This window comes from Oncorhynchus keta, unplaced genomic scaffold (assembly GCF_023373465.1).
Source record: "Oncorhynchus keta strain PuntledgeMale-10-30-2019 unplaced genomic scaffold, Oket_V2 Un_contig_1856_pilon_pilon, whole genome shotgun sequence".
Classification (NCBI taxonomy): Eukaryota; Metazoa; Chordata; class Actinopteri; order Salmoniformes; family Salmonidae; genus Oncorhynchus; species Oncorhynchus keta.
The window spans coordinates 60,001-74,855 of record NW_026280987.1 but is presented as its reverse complement, the minus strand read 5'-3'; the positions used below and the strand labels follow the sequence as shown (position 1 = coordinate 74,855).

The 14,855-nt window shown below is 51.0% G+C and overlaps 1 protein-coding gene across 1 annotated transcript in view; it reads left to right on the top strand.

The window, feature by feature from the left end:
• Positions 1–14,855, top strand: part of LOC127920184 (E3 SUMO-protein ligase PIAS1-like) — a 102,161-nt gene that overhangs the window by 59,639 nt on the left and 27,667 nt on the right. The window lies entirely within an intron of this gene.

Sequence of the window (14,855 nt, the reverse complement as noted above, 5' to 3'; positions counted from 1 at the left end):
TCAGGCCCTACTGCCTGTAAACACACAGTCCAGTTCAAAGTGAATGATGTCAGGCCCTACTGCCTGTAAACACACAGTCTAGTTCAACGTGAATGATGTCAGGCCCTACTGCCTGTAAACACACAGTCCAGTTCAAAGTGAATGATGTCAGGTCCTACTGCCTGTAAACACATAGTCTAGTTCAACGTTGATGGCAGTGTTAAACACACAGTCCAGTTCAAAGTGAATGATGGCAGGCCCTGTTTTCCAGTTCAACGTGAATGATGGCAGGCCCTACTGCCTGTAAACACACAGTCCAGTTTTGATGGCAGGCCCTACAAATGTCTAGTTCAATGAATGATGGCAGGCCCTAAAACATCAGTCCAGTTCAACGTGAATGATGGCAGTCCCTACTGCCTGTAAACACACAGTCTAGCTCAAAGTGAATGATGTCAGGCCCTACTGCCTGTAAACACACAGTACAGTTCAAAGTGAATGATGGCAGGCCCTACTGCCTGTAAACACACAGTCCAGTTCAAAGTGAATGATGGCAGGCCCTTTGTAAACACACATTGTTCAACTAATGATGACAGGCCCTGTCTGTAAACACACAGTCCAGTTCAATATGAATGATGGCAGGCATGCTGTAAACACACAGTCCAGTTCAACGGAATGATGGCAGGCCCTACTGAGTAAACACACAGTCTAGTTCAACAATGATGTCAGGCCCTACTGTCTGTAAACACACAGTCCAGTTCAAAGTGAATGATGGCAGGCCCTACTGCCTGTAAACACACAGTCCAGTTCAACGTGAATGATGGCAGCAGGCCTGTGTGGCAAATGGCTTATTTGCATAAAGGCCTACTGTATCACTGATTGGCTATGGTGCTCCTGTCTGTGTCGTCTGGACAATAGGTTTTATTTACTGCAGTGTTAATTGTTCAAATGCACAGCTGTTTTCCCTCTATATATTACTGTAGCATTTTCACAAATGCTAATGAAGTGGGAACATCTGAAAATGATCATATCTATGTGCTTATCAGTCCATTTAGAAGCAGGCATCATATTCTTACTGGGGGCGTATATGAACATATTTTAACAATAATTCATTGTTGCTAAAACGGTGTCAGTTCCACGTTAATATAATAATGATTCATGCTCTACCAACTGGGGGCCATACGAGACCATACGAGGCCATACGGAGCCATACGGGACCATACAGACCATACGGGATCATACTGGGCCATACAGAGCCATGCGGGACCATACGGAGCCATACGAGACCATACGGGGCCATACGGAGCCATACAGAGCCATACGGGATCATACTGGGCCATGCGGGACCATACGGAGCCATACGAGACCATACGGGGCCATACGAGACCATACAAAGCCATACGGTACCATATGGAACCATACAGGGCCATACGGGACCATACGGAGCCATACGGGGCCATACGGGACCATACGGGCCATACGGGCCATACGGGACCATACGGGCCATACGGAGCCATACGGGCCATACTGGGCCATACGGAGCCATACGGGGCCATACGGGCCATACGGGACCATACGGGGCCATACGGGAGCCATACGGGCCATACGGAGCCATACGGGACCATACTGGGCCATACGGGCCATACGGGACCATACGGAGCCATACGGAGCCATACGGGACCATACGGGGCCATACGGAGCCATACGGGCCATACGGGACCATACGGGACCATACGGAGCCATACGGGACCATACGGAGCCATACGGGACCATACGGGACCATACGGGACCATACGGAGCCATACGGGGCCATACGGGCCATACGGGCCATACGGGACCATACGGGCCATACGGGACCATACGGGACCATACGGAGCCATACGGGGCCATACGGAGCCATACGGGACCATACGGAACCATACAGGGCCATACGGGACCATACGGAGCCATACGGGACCATACGGAGCCATACGGGCCATACGGGACCATACGGAGCCATACGGGACCATACGGGACCATACGGACCATACGGAGCCATACGGGACCATACTGGGCCATACGGAGCCATACGGAGCCATACTGGGCCATACGGGACCATACTGGGCCATACGTGACCATACGGAGCCATACGGGGCCATACGGAGCCATACGGGACCATACGGGCCATACGGAGCCATACGGGGCCATACGGGACCCATACGGGACCATACGGAGCCATACGGGACCATACGGGCCATACGGAGCCATACGGGCCATACGGGACCATACGGGACCATACGGAGCCATACGGGACCATACGGGCCATACGGGACCATATGGGACCATACGGGACCCATACGGAGCCATACTGGGCCATACGGGCCATACGGGCCATACGGGCCATACGGGACCATACGGGACCATACGGGCCATACGTGACCATACGTGACCATACGGAGCCATACGGGCCATACGGAGCCATACGGGCCATACAGGACCATACGGGCCATACGTGGTGTTGTCTGTTCACACTGCTATGCTTTATCTTGGCCAGGTCGCAGTTGCAAATGAGAACTTGTTCTCAACTAGCCTACCTGGTTAAATAAAGGTGAAATAAAAAATAAAAAAACCATACGGAGCCATACGGGACCATACTGGGCCATACGGGACCATACGGGCCATACGGGACCATACGGAGCCATACTGGGCCATACGGGACCATACGGAGCCATACGGAGCCATACGGGACCATACTGGGCCATACGGGACCATATGGAGCCATACGTGTAAAACTGTGTTGTCTGTTCACACTGCTATGCTTTATCTTGGCCAGGTCGCAGTTGCAAATGAGAACTTGTTCTCAACTAGCCTACCTGGTTAAATAAAGGTGAAATAAAAAAATAAAAAACGGAGCCATACAGAAATATTTGTAGGCCTCTTAGGCTGTGCATCCTCTGTCTTTCTAAGTAATCTATCTATAATAACGTGTACAGTTGCATCTCAACACTGCTCTTTATTTTGAAATGTCCCGTTCTATTAGATATGCAAATGCTGCATCACACCCCACTGCACCTTGTATGATAAAACACCTCCCCTTTCAACCTGCACCAACTTCCCTGCAAATATATGGAAATGTCTACATTTTCCTACATTAGCATTTTGATGGAGGAGGATACCGGATTGTGATTCATTTGCCTCCGGTTGCATGTACAAACACACTGCCCACAACACTGTCCTCTCGCCACATCTCTCCTCTCTCCATCGCTCTCGTTTTGACGTGCTGTGTTGTGTGATGAAATCCTACAGCCATACACCTGTGCCTACAAAACACGTCCCCCATCATGTGACTGTTAGGCACATATACACACACACACACACACACACACACACACACACACACACACACACACACGCTCCTCCACAGAAACTCTTACCAAACCTCGTAAAAAAACAGTGACCCATTCAAATAAATAATGCATTTCAATCACACGTGTCCCCCAGGCAGAGAGAACAGCCCGAGGTAGAGAATGGAGCTGCTTTCAGTCATTGAAGACCTGATGCCTTCCCTGCACGGTGTGGTAATGAATTATCCACAGCCATAGTTTTGGAGGAGATGACCCTCTTTATCCTAATAATAATGGCAGGACAGTAATGAAGCAGCTTGATTAATTCATTTGCCTTCCCAGATGGACCGAGGGGAGCCTCTCTCTCTCTCTGTTTATCTATAGTTATATTCCTCTCTTTCTCTTTTCATCTCTAGCTCTATTCCTCTCTCTTCCCCTCTCTCTCTTCCCTCTCTCTTCCCTCTCTCTCCCTCTCTCTCTCTCTCTCTCTCTTCCTCTCTCTCTCTCTCTCTCTCTCTCTCTCTCTCTCTCTCTCTCTCTCTCTCTCTCTCTCTCTCCCCTCTCTTCCCCCTCTCTCCCCTCTCTCTCTCTCTTCCCCCTCTCTCTCCCCCCTCTCTCTCTTACCTCTCTCTTCCCTCTCTCTCTCTTCCCTCTCTCTTTTTTTATAGCTCTATTCCTCTCTTCCCCCTCTCTCTGTTTATTTATAGCTCTATTCCTCTCTTCCTCCTCTCTCTTCCCCCTCTGTTTATTTATAGCTCTATTCCTCTCTTCCTCCTCTCTTCCCTCTCTCTGTTTATTTATAGCTCTATTCCTATCTTCCCCTCACTCTGTTTATTCCCCCTCTCTCTGTCTGTTCCCCCTCTCTCTGTCTGTTCCCCCTCTCTCTGTTCCCCCTCTCTCTGTTCCCCCTCTCTCTCTCTTCCCTCTCTCTTCCCCTCTCTCTTTCCCCCTCTCTCTCTTCCCCCCCTCTCTCTCTCTCTCTCTCTCCCCTCCTCTCTCTTCCCCCTCTCTCTTTTCCCTCTCTCTTCCCCTCTCTCTTTCCCCCTCTCTCTTTCCCCCTCTCTCTCTTTTCCCCCTCTCTCTTTCCCCCTCTCTCTCTCTCTCCCCCTCCCTCTCTCTCTCTCTCTCTCCTCTCTCTCTTCCCCCCTCTCTCTTTTCCCTCTCTCTCTTCCCCTCTCTCTCTTCCCCCTCTCTCTCTTCCCCCTCTCTCTCTGTTTATTCCCCCTCTCTCTGTTCCCCTCTCTCTCTTCCCGCTCTCTCTCTTCCCCTCTCTGTTTATTTATAGCTCTATACCTCTCCTTCCCCTCTCTCTGTTTATCTATAGCTCTATACCTCTCCTTCCCCCTCTCTCTTCCCCCTCTCTCTTTCCCCCTCTCTCTCTGTTTATTCCCCTCTCTCTGTTCCCCCTCTCTCTCTTCCCGCTCTCTCTCTTCCCGCTCTCTCTGTTTATTTATAGCTCTATACCTCTCCCTTCCCCCTCTCTCTGTTTATCTATAGCTCTATACCTCTCCCTTCCCCCTCTCTCTGTTTATCTATAGCTCTATTTGTCTCTTCCCTCTCTCTCTTCCCCCTCTCTCTGTTTATCTATAGCTCTATTCCTCTCTCTTCCCTCTCTCCCTTCCCCCTCTCTCTGTTTATCTATAGCTCTATACCTCTCCCTTCCCCCTCTCTCTGTTTATCTATAGCTCTTCCCCTCTCTCTCTTCCTCCTCTCTGTTTATCTATAGCTCTATTCCTCTCTTCCCTCTCTCTCTTCCCCCTCTCTCTGTTTATCTATAGCTCTTCCCCTCTCTCCCTTCCCCCTCTCTCTGTTTATCTATAGCTCTTCCCCTCTCTCTCTTCCCCATCTCTCTGTTTATCTATAGCTCTTCCCCTCTCTCTCTTCCCCCTCTCTGTTTATCTCTAGCTCTATGCCTCTCTCTGTTTATCTATAGCTCGTCCCCTCTCTCTCTTCCCCCTCTCTCTGTTTATCTATAGCTCTTCCCCTCTCTCTCTTCCTCCTCTCTGTTTATCTATAGCTCTATTCCTCTCTTCCCTCTCTCTCTTCCCCCTCTCTCTGTTTATCTATAGCTCTTCCCCTCTCTCTCTTCCTCCTCTCTGTTTATCTATAGCTCTATTCCTCTCTTCCCTCTCTCTCTTCCCCCTCTCTCTGTTTATCTATAGCTCTTCCCCTCTCTCTCTTCCCCCTCTCTCTGTTTATAGCTCTATTCCTCTATTCCCTCTCTCTGACCCTCTCTCTGTTTATCTCTAGCTCTATGCCTCTCTGTTTATCTCTAGCTCTATGCCCCTCTCTGTTTATCTATAGCTCTTCCCCCTCTCTCTCTGTTCATCTCTAGCTCTATGCCTCTCTCTTCCCCCTCTCTCTGTTCATCTCTAGCTCTATGCCTCTCTCTTCCCCCTCTCTCTCTTTCATCTCTAGCTCTATGCCTCTCTCTTCCCCCTCTCTCTGTTCATCTCTAGCTCTATGCCTCTCTCTTCCCCCTCTCTCTGTTCATCTCTAGCTCTATGCCTCTCTCTTCCCCCTCTCTCTGTTCATCTCTAGCTCTATGCCTCTCTCTTCCCCTCTCTCTGTTCATCTCTAGCTCTATGCCTCTCTCTTCCCCCTCTCTGTTCATCTCTAGCTCTATGCCTCTCTCTTCCCCCTCTCTGTTCATCTCTAGCTCTATGCCTCTCTCTTCCCCCTCTCTCTGTTCATCTCTAGCTCTATGCCTCTCTTCCCCCTCTCTCTGTTCATCTCTAGCTCTATGCCTCTCTCTTCCCCCTCTCTCTGTTCATCTCTAGCTCTATGCCTCTCTTCCCCCTCTCTCTGTTCATCTCTAGCTCTATGCCTCTCTCTTCCCCCTCTCTCTGTTCATCTCTAGCTCTATGCCTCTCTTCCCCTCTCTCTGTTCATCTCTAGCTCTATGCCTCTCTCTTCCCCCTCTCTCTGTTCATCTCTAGCTCTATGCCTCTCTTCCCCCTCTCTCTGTTCATCTCTAGCTCTATGCCTCTCTTCCCCTCTCTCTCTTCATCTCTAGCTCTATGCCTCTCTTTCCCCTCTCTGTTCATCTCTATCTCTATGCTCTATCTCTAGCTCTATGCCTCTCTCTTCCCCCTCTCTCTGTTCATCTCTAGCTCTATGCCTCTCTTCCCCCTCTCTCTGTTCATCTCTAGCTCTATGCCTCTCTGTTCTTCCCTCTCTCTCTCTTCATCTCTCTCTGCTCTATGCCTCTCTCTTCCCCTCTCTCTGTTCATCTCTAGCTCTATGCCTCTCTCTTCCCCCTCTCTCTGTTCATCTCTAGCTCTATGCCTCTCTCTTCCCCTCTCTCTGTTCATCTCTAGCTCTATGCCTCTCTCTTCCCCCTCTCTCTGTTCATCTCTAGCTCTATGCCTCTCTCTTCCCCCTCTCTCTGTTCATCTCTAGCTCTATGCCTCTCTTTCCCCTCTCTCTGTTCATCTCTAGCTCTATGCCTCTCTTCCCCCCTCTCTGTTCATCTCTAGCTCTATGCCTCTCTTCCCCTCTCTCTGTTCATCTCTAGCTCTATGCCCCTCTCTTCCCCTCTCTCTGTTCATCTCTAGCTCTATGCCTCTCTCTTCCCCTCTCTCTGTTCATCTCTAGCTCTATCTCTAGCTCTATGCCTCTCTCTTCCCCTCTATGCTCTGTTCATCTCTAGCTCTATGCCTCTCTCTTCCCCTCTCTCTGTTCATCTCTAGCTCTATGCCTCTCTCTTCCCCCTCTCTCTGTTCATCTCTAGCTCTATGCCTCTCTTCCCCCTCTCTCTGTTCATCTCTAGCTCTATGCCTCTCTCTCCCCCCTCTCTGTTCATCTCTAGCTCTATGCCTCTCTTCCCCCTCTCTCTGTTCATCTCTAGCTCTATGCCTCTCTCTTCCCCTCTCTCTGTTCATCTCTAGCTCTATGCCTCTCTCTTCCCCTCTCTCTGTTCATCTCTAGCTCTATGCCTCTCTCTTCCCCTCTCTCTTCTCTTCATCTCTAGCTCTATGCCTCTCTCTTCCCCCTCTCTCTGTTCATCTCTAGCTCTATGCCTCTCTTTGCCTCTCTTCCCCCTCTCTCTGTTCATCTCTAGCTCTATGCCTCTCTCTTCCCCCTCTCTCTGTTCATCTCTAGCTCTTTGCCTCTCTTCCCCCTCTCTCTTTTCATCTCTAGCTCTTTGCCTCTCTTCCCTCTCTCTACCCCTCTCTGTTCATCTATAGTTATATTCATTTCTCTCTGTCTATCATTCAGCTCTCTTGCCCCCCTCCCTTAACCCCACCCCTCTCTGTTTATTGCTAGTTATCTTGCCCACCCCTCCCCCAATCTCTCTCCCTCTGTCTATCATTAGTGTTCTCTCTCGCTCTCTCTCTTTCTCTCTCTCTCACTCACTCTTACATTCCCTGATTATCGCTGGCTCTGTTTCCCTCCATCTCTCACTCTCTCACTCTGTTTATCTCTAGCTGCCTTGTCCTCCCCCCTCTCTGGATGTGCCTCTCTCTTTCTCTCCCACCCCTCCCCCTCTCTGGCTGTCCCTCTCTCTCCCATCCCCCACTCTTTATCTTCGCCCTGCCTCTCTCTACCCTATCCCAGCTCCCTCTCCCTCCCCTTCTCTCTTCTCTCTCTCACTCTACCCACTCCCTCCTGCTCTCCTCTCCCTCACTCAATTCAATCTCTCTCCTCTATCCCTCACTCTACACACACACCTCCCTCACTCAACCCACTCCCTCCCTCTCTACTCTACCCACTCCCTCCCTCTCTCCTCTCCCTCACTCTACCCACACCCTCCCTCTACTCTACCCACTCCCTCCCTCTCTACTCTACCCACTCCCTCCCTCTCTCCTCTCCCTCACTCTACCCACTCCCACCCTCTCTCCTCTCCCTCCCTCCCTCAATTCAATTCACTCTCTTTCTTCCCTCCCTCTCTCCTCTCCCTCACTCGACCCACTCCCCTCCCTCACTCAATTCAATTCACTCCCCTCCCTCCCTCTCTCCATCCCTCACTCTACCCATGCCCTCCCTTCCTCCCCCTCTCGCTCCTCTCCCTCCCTCTCTCCCTCCCCCTCTCGCTCCTCTCCCTCCCCTCTCCAGTCTGTGCAGCAGCCTGTTCTCCTGTTGAAGGCCTGTAATGTCCTGAGTCTTATCAGTACACGTTGTTGGCCTCCAGTTACCCCAGCTCCCCTCTGTAAAGACTGGTTAATGTAGCAACTGAGGACCCGCGCGGCTCTGCTCATTAAATAGGCCACATTCATGTTTGTCGAACTCTAAACTCTTCATCACCAACACCATCATCCTCTGCCAGGGAGTCATGCCTCTGTGTTCATTATGGATATCAATGTGGCATGCATACATTATACATGATTTTAATCACCATATTCTTGGGAAATAATGTAGGACTATTTCAAATTTGATGAGCATTCCATGAATAATAAATATTTCTGAGACTTTCTCCTTTGAATGTTTCTTTGAAAGTCATGAGTAGGAGGGGAGATGTTTGTATTGAAATACAGAGGTGTCCTTTTGTTTTTGTGGATTCAGGGTCTTGTAGACTCATATAGCCTTCCTCAGTGCGGATTGTTGAAAACACATAGAGTACGATTCCTGAAATGTCTCTAAACTCTCTGGTCAAACAAGATGGCTGCCCCCCACCACATCTGGTCAAACAAGATGGCTGCCCCCGCCACATCTGGTCAAACAAGATGGCTGCCCCCCGCCACATCTGGTCAAACAAGATGGCTGCCCCCACCACATCTGGTCAAACAAGATGGCTGCCCCCACCACATCCACATCTGGTCAAACAAGATGGCTGCCCCCACCTGGTCACATCTGGTCAAACAAGATGGCTGCCCCCGCCACATCTGGTCAAACAAGATGGCTCTGCCCCCCCCACCACATCTGGTCAAACAAGATGGCTGCCCCCCGCCACATCTGGTCAAACAAGATGGCTGCCCCCCGCCACATCTGGTCAAACAAGATGGCTGCCCCCCGCCACATCTGGTCAAACAAGATGGCTGCCCCCCGCCACATCTGGTCAAACAAGATGGCTGCCCCCCGCCACATCTGGTCAAACAAGATGGCTGCCCCCCGCCACATCTGGTCAAACAAGATGTGGTCCTTCTGTAGCTCAGTTGGTAGAGCATGGCGCTTGTAACGTCAGGGTAGTGGGTTCTATTCCCGGGACCACCCATACGTAGAATGTATGCACACATGACTGTAAGTCGCTTTGGATAAAAGCGTCTGCTAAATGGCATATATTAAGATGGCTGCCCCCCGCCACATCTGGTCAAACAAGATGGCCGCCACACCTACCACAACAGAGCCCTGAGAAGGTGGCAGATGTGTGAACAGGTTTAAGAGGCCTCTGAAAGTACCTTAACTCAGCTCTTTAAGGGCCAAGGGGGAATTTTTATTGGAATGCACAACGTTGGCGTTACACAACTTCGTGTGTTTTGTTTTCATCAACATGGATATTTTCATGACACACCATGCAGACCCCAGAAGGCTGTGACCACACACACACACACACACACACACACACACACACACACATCTGGTCACACAAGATGGCACACACACACATCTGGTCAAACAAGATGGCACACACACACACACCACATCTGAAACAAATGTGAACCATCACAATCTTCTCACTAGTCAATACACAGTTGGTATCCCTCAACCCCCTCACTACACACAACCACCCATCACTACAATGTATGCACACATGACCCCCCTCACTACACACAACCCCCCATCCTCTTTAATGTGTTCTCCGTACATCACCTGGTCAAAGCAGTGATGGCTGCCAGGCTGGGAACAGCCACCACTCTGAACTAATACCAGGAAGCATGCTTGTGATGTGTGTGTGTGTGTGTGTGTGTGTGTGTGTGTGTGTGTGTTTAAGTGTGTGTGTGTGTGTGTGTGTGTGTGTGTGTGTGTGTGTGTGTGTTTTGTTTGCAGCTAGAGCTCTGGAATGTGTTAATTGCTACTGTGTAGAGTAGAGAGGATGGCTGCACAGGTCTCTCAGTATAGGGACAATAAAGGCTCATTATGGCTGTTGGGGAAAGGGAAGTCGATTTGTCTGGAAGGTTCAGTTGTTGGGGGTTGGTATGGCATCCATGGTTACCTGTTACCGTGATGGAGCCGAACGGAGCGGTCTGTTACCGTGATGGAGCTGAACGGAGCGGTCTGTTACCGTGGTGGAGCTGAACGGAGCGGTCTGTTACCGTGGTGGAGCTGAACGGAGCGGTCTGTTACCGTGATGGAGCTGAACGGAGCGGTCTGTTACCGTGATGGAGCTGAACGGAGCGGTCTGTTACCGTGATGGAGCTGAACGGAGCGGTCTGTTACCGTGATGGAGCCCCCGGAGCGGTCTGTTACCGTGATGGAGCTGAACGGAGCGGTCTGTTACCATGATGGAGCTGAACGGAGCGGTCTGTTACCACTGGTGGAGCTGAACGGAGCGGTCTGTTACCGTGATGGAGCTGAACGGAGCGGTCTGTTACCGTGATGGAGCTGAACGGAGCGGTCTGTTACCGTGATGGAGCTGAACGGAGCGGTCTGTTACCGTGATGGAGCTGGCGGAGCGGTCTGTTACCGTGATGGAGCTGAACGGAGCGGTCTGTTACCGTGATGGAGCTGAACGGAGCGGTCTGTTACCGTGATGGAGCTGAACGGAGCGGTCTGTTACCGTGATGGAGCTGAACGGAGCGGTCTGTTACCGTGGTGGAGCTGAACGGAGCGGTCTGTTACCGTGGTGGAGCTGAACGGAGCGGTCTGTTACCGTGGTGGAGCTGAACGGAGCGGTCTGTTACCGTGATGGAGCTGAACGGAGCGGTCTGTTACCGTGATGGAGCTGAACGGAGCGGTCTGTTACCGTGGTGGAGCTGAACGGAGCGGTCTGTTACCGTGATGGAGCTGAACGGAGCGGTCTGTTACCGTGATGGAGCTGAACGGAGCGGTCTGTTACCGTGGTGGAGCTGAACGGAGCGGTCTGTTACCGTGGTGGAGCTGAACGGAGCGGTCTGTTACCGTGGTGGAGCTGAACGGAGCGGTCTGTTACCGTGATGGAGCTGAACGGAGCGGTCTGTTACCGTGATGGAGCTGAACGGAGCGGTCTGTTACCGTGATGGAGCTGAACGGAGCGGTCTGTTACCGTGATGGAGCTGAACGGAGCGGTCTGTTACCGTGGTGGAGCTGAACGGAGCGGTCTGTTACCGTGGTGGAGCTGAACGGAGCGGTCTGTTACCGTGGTGGAGCTGAACGGAGCGGTCTGTTACCGTGGTGGAGCTGAACGGAGCGGTCTGTTACCGTGGTGGAGCTGAACGGAGCGGTCTGTTACCGTGGTGGAGCTGAACGGGCGGTCTGTTACCGTGATGGAGCTGAACGGAGCGGTCTGTTACCGTGGTGGAGCTGAACGGAGCGGTCTGTTACCGTGGTGGAGCTGAACGGAGCGGTCTGTTACCGTGATGGAGCTGAACGGAGCGGTCTGTTACCGTGATGGAGCTGAAAGGGAGCGGTCTGTTACCGTGGTGGAGCTGAACGGAGCGGTCTGTTACTGTGATGGAGCTGAACGGAGCGGTCTGTTACCGTGGTGGAGCTGAACGGAGCGGTCTGTTACCGTGGTGGAGCTGAACGGAGCGGTCTGTTACCGTGATGGAGCTGAACGGAGCGGTCTGTTACGTGATGGAGCTGAACGGAGCGGTCTGTTACCGTGATGGAGCTGAACGGAGCGGTCTGTTACCGTGGTGGAGCTGAACGGAGCGGTCTGTTACCGTGGTGGAGCTGAATGGAGCGGTCTGTTACCGTGATGGAGCTGAACGGAGCGGTCTGTTGCCGTGATGGAGCTGAACGGAGCGGTCTGTTACCGTGATGGAGCTGAACGGAGCGGTCTGTTACCGTGATGGAGCTGAACGGAGCGGTCTGTTACCGTGATGGAGCTGAACGGAGCGGTCTGTTACCGTGATGGAGCTGAACGGAGCGGTCTGTTACCGTGATGGAGCTGAACGGAGCGGTCTGTTACCGTGGTGGAGCTGAACGGAGCGGTCTGTTACCGTGATGGAGCTGAACGGAGCGGTCTGTTACCGTGATGGAGCTGAACGGAGCGGTCTGTTACCGTGGTGGAGCTGAACGGAGCGGTCTGTTACCGTGGTGGAGCTGAACGGAGCGGTCTGTTGCCGTGGGTGACAGTGAGAGGCTCTAAACCGTTTGGCTCCTTTCTGTGAGTGATTAGTACCAGATCTCGTGTGTCTGTGTCTGTGTGAGCGTGTGTGTATTGTAATGTATAAAACAATGGGATGATGCCACTGACTAGCTCATAGACTCCAGCTGGTCTTTGCTCCACTGAAGAACTAGAACTCTCATCTCCTCCTCTTAGCCAGTACTGACTCCAGAACAGATTCTCCCTAGCATATAGTTCCCTCTCATCTCCTCCTCTTAGCCAGTACTGACTCCAGAACAGATTCTCCCTAGCATATAGTTCCCTCTCATCTCCTCCTCTTAGCCAGTACTGACTCCAGAACAGATTCTCCCTAGCATATAGTTCCCTCTCATCTCCTCCTCTTAGCCAGTACTGACTCCAGAACAGATTCTCCCTAGCATATAGTTCCCTCTCATCTCCTCCTCTTAGCCAGTACTGACTCCAGAACAGATTCTCCCTAGCATATAGTTCCCTCTCATCTCCTCCTCTTAGCCAGTACTGACTCCAGAACAGATTCTCCCTAGCTTATAGTTCCCTCTCATCTCCTCCTCTTAGCCAGAACTGACTCCAGAACATATTCTCCCCAGAAAGAAAAGGTACAGATGTGAGCCTTTTACCATAAGAGCTGATCTAGGAACAGTGTTTGCCATGCTTTGCTGTCAGAAGCAGCCGGCCAGTATAGATCTGATAGATGGAGGTGTGTGTGTGTTAACCCTTTGCCTTTCCACCAGTAACGGTGGGGGGGGGGGGCGAGCGGGAAGAGAGAAAATAACAGTCTATTTATAGCCTGGGCGCCCGGGAGGAAGAAGACCATTGTTAGGAACCAACTGCTGCACTCGAGGATCACATGGATGTTTGTATTCTTTCTAGCATCTAGTATTGTAGCAGACTGGGGGCTGTGGTAAATCCACCTCACACCCCTTCTCTTCTCTAATTGCACCCCAGGTGGTGGAAAGAGAACCACAGACCCATTTTGACAGACAGGTGGTGAAAAACAGTTGGTCTCTGTTAATGCAGATGAGTTGGGGAACCTGGTGGTTGGGCCTTGGGAATCGTCTAGGGGGGGGGGTTCTTCTTGGTTGGTCTCTCCCCCCACATCATCCTAAACGGAAAGTAATTATCACCGTCAAGAGAGTTCCCTCATATTACTCTGTGATCGTTTACCTCATGGGTGTGTGTGTGTGTGTGTGGGGGGGTGTATATGTGTGTGTGTGGGGTGTGTGTGTGTGTGGGGGGTGTGTGTGTGTGTGTGTGTGGAATCAAAAGGAAGCCAGTTAAGCTGTTGTCAGTATAGTTGCAGCCTGATGCCTTTCCGTGTGATTGGCCCTGAACGATCTGCTTTACCCTGTCCAGCCAATCAGGTAACTACACTGAACAAAAAATCTAAAAGATTTGGTCACGTTTCATGAGCTGAAATAAAAGATCCCAGAAATGTTCCATACGCTCAAAAAGCTATTTTCTATCAAATGTTGTGCACAGATTTGTTTACATCCCTGTTAGTGAGCATTTCAAGATAATCCATCCACCTGACAGGTGTGGCCTATCAAGAAGCTGATTAAGCAGCATGATCATTACACAGGTGCACCTTGTGCCCAGGGACAAAAGACCACTCTAAAATGTGCAGTGTCCCAATGCCACAGATGTCTCATGTTTTGAGGGAGCGTGTATTCGGCATGCTGACTGCAGGAATGTTCACCAGAGCTGTTGCCAGACAATTGAATGTTAATTTCTCTAATATAAGCCACATCCAACTTCTTTTAAGAGAATTTGACAGTACGTCAGAACCGCAGACCGCGTGTATTGCGTCGTGGGGGTGAGCAGTTTGCTGATGTCAACCTTGTGAACAGAGTGCCCCATGGTGGAGTTATGGTATGGGGCAGGCATGAGCTACGGACAACGAACACAATTGCATTTTATCAATAGCCGTTTTAATGCACAGAAATAGCGAGTTGAGATCCTGAGGCCCATTGTCATGCTATTCATTCGCCTCCATCACCTCACGTTTCATCATGATAATGCACAGCCCCATGTCACAAGGATCTGTACACAATTCCTGGAAGCTGAAAATGTCCCAGTTCTTCCATGGCCTGCATACTCACCAGACGTCACCCATTTAGCATGTTTGGGATGCTCTGTATCAACGTGTACGACAGCGTGTACAATATCCAGCTACTTCGCACAGCCATTGAAGAGGAGTGGGACAACATTCCACAGGCCACAATCAACAGCCCGATCTACTGCGAAGGAGATGTCACGATGCATGAGACAAATGGTGGTCACACCAGATGCTGACTGGTTCTGATCCACGCAACTACTTCCATTATTATTATTATTATTATTATTATTATTTTAAAGGTATCTGTGACCAACAGATGCATATCTGATATTGC